This window comes from Lynx rufus, unplaced genomic scaffold (assembly GCF_022079265.1).
Source record: "Lynx rufus isolate CCGP_SWC_20201006 ecotype Redwood Valley unplaced genomic scaffold, mLynRuf1.p SCAF_11, whole genome shotgun sequence".
NCBI lineage: Eukaryota > Metazoa > Chordata > Mammalia > Carnivora > Felidae > Lynx > Lynx rufus.
Window position 1 is genome coordinate 8,277,736 of NW_025814825.1, and position 6,139 is coordinate 8,283,874.

A 6,139-nucleotide genomic window follows, 5' to 3' on the forward strand; every position below is an offset into this window, starting at 1 on the left:
TTCATGGTGATGGTGATTCTACCATCCTGTGGGCTGCATTTTGTGTACCAAAGACTCAGACAAAAACGTGCTGTATTTGAATTCTCATATAAAAGCAATCTCTTATTGTGTTTTATTCATTGTATTTTTTCTTTAGTCAATTGATTTGTAAGACAGTGTTTTTTGGTGTGTGTGTGTGTGTGTGTGTGTGTTCTTTTTTTTTCATTTTGTTTTGGTTTTGGTTTTTAATATGGAACACTTCACGAATTTACATGTCAGCCTTGCACAGGGGTCATGGTAATCTTCTCTGTATCATCCAAATTTTCGTATATGTACTGCTGAAGTGAGCACAAAACAGTGTTTTTCAATATTTAACTGATATTGGATTTGATTTGTCTGATTATTCTTTTGATTAGCAATTTCTCTCTTTTTAATTTTTTTAACGTTTATTTATTTTTGAGACAGAGACAGAGCATGAAGGGGGGGGAGGGTTAGAGAGAGAGGGAGACACAGAATCAGAAGCAGGCTCCAGGTTCTGAGCTGTCAGCACAGAGCCCGGTGGGGGCTCGAACTCACAGACCGCGAGATCACGACCTGAGCCGAAGTCAGACGCTTAACCGACTGAGCCACCCAGGTGCCCCTCTTTTTAATTTTTTTAAATTCTCATATGTCTCAAATAAGCATGCAGCAAAAAATTACTCATTATCTAAAATTAAAATTTAACTTGTAACCTGAGTTTTATCTAACAAACATACTTTAAGCTCTTTTTTAAAAATTATTAAGGTTTATTCATTTTTGAGAGACAGAGCATGACCTGTGGGAGCTGGGGGGGTGGTGGCAGGGCACAGAGAGAAGGGGAGACATAGGATCCGAAGCAGGCTCTGGGCTCTGAGCTGTCAGTACAGAGCCTGATGTGGGGCTCCAACTCACAAACCGTGAGATCACGACCTGAGCTGAAGTCGGATGCCCAACTGACTTTTTTGTTCTCCCCTCCCCCACTTTTGCCATGATATAGTGTGTTCTTTATGTTTTAATGCCTTTAATCAGAAGTTCTATTTCATTTATTATTATTAAGCTGATAATATTCCGTTTCCTTATGTTTGAGTATGACATTTACTTGTCTAATGATCCATGATAATGCATTCTTAGATTTTTGAAGCTGTATTGGCCAGTATACAGCATATCATTATTTTAAGTGTGCATAGGCTTTTTTTACTTTTAATGGTGGAATTTGTATAATTTATGACTTTAGCTATATTGGCTTAAGTTTATGTCATCTTATTTTATTTTTTCTTAGCATTACTGCTTTGCCCTGACCTTATTAGGGTATTATTAGCATAAACAGCATATTTGATTTCCTTTTATCTTTTAAGTCAATTGGCAAGGTACAAGCTTACTTAAAAGTTATAATGAACTGTAGTATTTTCCTATGTTTTCCTATTCTCAGGTAATCAGAAATAACTTTGGATTTTACTATATTCAAAACAAGCAAGTAGTTGTATCCTTTTTTGGGATGTGGGGGCTTCAATGTGTCCCTCCTTTACCTACATTTGCCCATCTCTATCAATTTAACCCCAAATTCAGAAACTCTTTTTCTGTGGTCTTTGTTCTCTTTAAATTCTGTGTCTTCTAGCATTCAATAATTAGTTAGATATGTAAAATATAACCTACCCTTGTTAATGTTTGTCACAATATTACAAAAGATCACATCTCAAAACTAAACAGCAATATATACTTTAAAATAATTCATCCGAATAACAGAAAGCAGTATCCAGAAATTGTTTAATGAAAACCTTGTATATACTCAAATACTTTAGAAGTCGCGAATGGCTTTTTAATTTTTGTTTACAGAGGTAACTTCTGATTGTTCACAACTTTCTTCTCTGACAGACCTTAAAAGTGCTGTTGCATTGCGTTTTCATTTTGTTACAGTAAGAACTTGAAGCTACTCTGATTTGTACATTGTATGATGTCTATTTTCATCTACTTACACTTACAAAATCATATTTCAATATATTACCAAAAAATCAAAGGATATATCATATATAGACACTGATTTACCATTGATCATTTTAATTGGAGCTCAAAGAGTTAAAGTTCTAAATTCAGAACTCATTCCACCAGGTGAAAATTTATTCCACAATATATTTTCAGATGAGTTCCATGAATCTTCTTCTATGTTCTTCCTCAATACATTTAATTGTTCCCATAATAAAGTTCTAGGTTTACCTTATATCAAATATGTATTGTGGTAGTACCTTTATATCTATATAACACCTTGATTGAGTTTTCTCTTTTGTCATTTCTGCATTTTACTGCTTCCAACATTACCCTATTAATACATTATTCCATTAATGTATTATGTTTCGGCTTGAAATATGCATCTGTGTGTTCAAATCTACACAACTATTTTTCTCTAATACTCATGGAGCAAGGATTAATATTAGATATTCTTCTTGTTCTATTTTGAGGAAATGTATTTAAGAGATAAATTTATTTCCAAAGACTTATATTCAGAACAAAAATTCATTTGAGCTATACAGCATTTGCATTAGTGTTTATTTTAAACCATCTTCTATAGGGGCACCCAGGTATCTCAGTCAGTTAAACATCTGACTCTTGGTTTTGGTTCAGGTCATGACCTCACAGTTCTTGGGTTTGAGACCCAGATCAGGCACTGTGCTGACAGTGCAGAGCCTGCTTGAGATTCTCTGTCTCTCTCTCTTTTTCTCTCTTTCTCTCCTTCTCAAAATAAATAAATTAATTAAAAAAATAAAAAGCTTTCTTTAATAAAATGTTTTTAGTTTTAATAAGTTGTCTGTACTGACAGCTGAAAAATTCCTTCATTTAGATGATTATATTTGTATGTTTGTGGAAGAAAAAGAGAGGGTTTGAGGCAAATATTGTTTAACATGCTCCAATGTTGAATGTTTCTTATATACTTCATATTAAACAAAAGTGCTACTGCATTGCATTTTCATCTTGTTACAGCAAGAGCTTGAAGCTACCCTGATTTGAACATTCTATTATGCCTGTAACTGTAAGTTACAAAGTCATATTTTAAAATATTACAAAATATAAGAAAACAATTAACAGAAAATTCCTACCAAGTAGTTCAGACAATTCATCATTCCAAGACAGTGTGGAGTTACAGAGATGAGATCAGGAAACGAGTATGATCTCGACTATGAGCCTGGCCACTTTTATTTCACTTTTTTTCCAGAGGCTCTTTTATTCCAGAGGCTTCTCTAGAAGTAAGAACAAACTAAGAAGGGATCAGTACTAAAATCATGGCTGAACTTGCAATCATCTACACTTCTAATTGGATTACAATGATCATGGATTGATGAAATTCCTCTGCTAACTGAATGCCAGAAAAAAGCATACATTCTTTGGAGAAAATAGAATCAATAGAAAACCAATAGAAAAAGAAAATAAAATAGAAAGTAGACACTTATATTATTTTTACCTTTTTTATGCATCCTGCTTGAGTTTCAACATCAAATAGCCAGTCAGAAAAGAGAAAGATAATAATAAAGACTGAGAGAGAGAGAGAAGGAGAGCGACAAAGACAGATAATAGAAACAGATCTTTAGGAAGCTCAAATGATGAGATTATCAGACAAGCTATGAAATCAATATGATTAATTTGTGGAAGAACTTAAAACACAAAGTAGAAAATTTTGCCATTCAACTTGGAATTGCAAAAAAGGGAAGTAACTGTTTTAAAAAATTACAAAAAGATAATATCTAAAATTAAGAACACTTAAGTTTAATAGCATAATTGACAGAGCTGATAAGAATAGGAGAGCTGTGAGATAAGTCAGTATAATGTATCTAGGCCAGCAGGACAAAAGGAAGGAAAACAGACAATAGAAAGAAAAATAGAAGATTCAGGAAAAAGGTCAAGCACAGGGGTAACCAAGGGCTAAAGAGGTGAGACTGGGTTGGACTAGAGATATATTTGAGGAAGTCATGACTGATAACCTCCCAAGGTGATGAAGGTCACCATCCACCAATCAAGAAGTCCACACATGTGTGCGGAGTGCACATGCGTGTGCACACAGATACAGTTGGTCAAAGGTAAAGAATATTGCTCCTAGTTTGTATTTCTCAAGACACCACAGAATACACTTTAAAACATTTTCAATCCAGCATAACACACATTGAGTCCACACCTTAACACAGTAGTTTGCCTCAGAACATTTTTGAAAAATTATATTCTTCAAGCAGTCTTATATGGCATAGAGACAAGAAAGATACACATTTGCTTTTCCAGTAAAATTGTTTGCCAATAACGTAATTATTTCTCTCTGTCATTAATAATAATCATTTCGTTAGCTCATTTTTTTTAGTTTAACGCTTAATACATTTTTAAATTTTTTTTAACATTTATTCATTTTGAGAGAGAGAGAGAGAGAGAGAAAGCGTGAGTGGGGGAGGGGAAGAGGAATAGGGAGACACAGAATCCGAAGCAGGCTCCAGGCTCAGAGCTGTCAGCACAGAGCCCAACGCGGGGCTTGAACCCACAAACTGTGAGATCATGACCTGAGCTGAAGTTGGTTCCTTAACCAACTGAGCCATCCAAGCACCCCTGCTTAATATATGTTTTAAAAAACTTATTCATTTTCAGCTAAGAAGTGACATTTAATATGGAAATAACTGCATCTGAAAATTTCTACAATAATATGGTTTTCATCAACCACCTCTTTCAAAGAATTTTATTCTGACCTTCTAAAAATGATTATTTCTGGATACCTATTATAATCTTACATTCAATTACTCTTTCTGTGACTATATTTACCTATTTTTACAAAAGGCTACTAAATATGATGCAATTAAATACCATTTCTCATCCAGGTTAAAAATTCAGCTGGTCATATAACTGATCGAAACTTTTGATTGGATCAAATCAGGTCATCTGCTTTGGTTTCTTGTTTACTTTGTTAGTTTCTTTGTTTTTGAAACAGTAATAAACTCAGATTTCAAAATTCAACAATTATTAAAAAGAAAAAAACAGGGGCGCCTGGGTGGCGCAGTCGGTTAAGCGTCCGACTTCAGCCAGGTCACGATCTCGCGGTCCGTGAGTTCGAGCCCCGCGTCAGGCTCTGGGCTGATGGCTCAGAGCCTGGAGCCTGTTTCCGATTCTGTGTCTCCCTCTCTCTCTGCCCCTCCCCCGTTCATGCTCTGTCTCTCTCTGTCCCAAAAATAAATAAAAACGTTGAAAAAAAAAATTTAAAAAAAAAAAAAAGAAAAAAACAGGTGCATCTGGGTGGCTCAGTCAGTTAAGCATTGACTTCAGTTCAGGTCATGATCTCAAGGTTGGTTGGTGGGTTGGGGCGCCTGGGTGGCTCAGTCGGTTGAGCGTTGGACTTCGGCTCAGGTCATGATCTCACAGTTCGTAAGTTTGAGCCTCGCGTGGGGCTCTGTGCTGACAGCTCAGGGCCTGGAGCCTGCTTCAGATTCTGTGTCTCCCTCTCTCTCTGTCCCGTCCCCACCCATGCTCTCTGCATCGAGCTCTGCGCTGACAGCTTGGAGCCTGGAACCAGCTTTGGATTCAGCGTCTCCCTCTCTCTCTCCCCTCCCCCCCCATTTGTGTTCTCTCTCTCTCTCTCTCAAATAAACAAATAAGTAAATAAATAAATAAAACGTTAAAAAAAGGAAAAGAATAAAAATCAATTCACTTGAGTCCTCTGGAAATGCAGTCACCTCTTAAGACACAAGCAACGTTACAAGATTTTTTATTTCATTGGAGAGATATTGTGTATGGGTGTGTGAATGTGTGTTATGTATAATATAATAAATATAATATAATATAATATAATATAATATAATATAATATGTATAATTTTCCTAACTTTTTGAGAAAAGTGATATCTTGCATTACATCTTTCTCTGTTTCAGAGACCTTTTTCATGCCTCTCACTGGCTTCTAAGCAACTTGTTATATACTAGAATGAAACTCATTAAAACTAGTCAAATGAGAAGGGTACATTCTTTCAAGAGTTCCTAACAGATTGCCATATATTATAGTCACAATTTATAAAGTATTCTGTCCTTACTTTGTTCATATTCTGAAAGGTCCCTTTTGTTCCACTATTTACTTTTGCTTTCCACAATTGAGTTTGTTATACTAAATTACAACAGAAAACAAGGCAGGG

At 35.4% G+C, this 6,139-nt stretch overlaps 1 non-coding gene across 1 annotated transcript; it reads right to left on the reverse strand.

The window, feature by feature from the left end:
* Nucleotides 1–223: 223 nt before the first annotated feature.
* LOC124507339 (U6 spliceosomal RNA) lies at nt 224–330 on the reverse strand. The gene has a single exon (XR_006960993.1). It is a non-coding gene; the product is annotated as a U6 spliceosomal RNA (small nuclear RNA).
* Between the last annotated feature and the right edge of the window lie 5,809 nt (nt 331–6,139).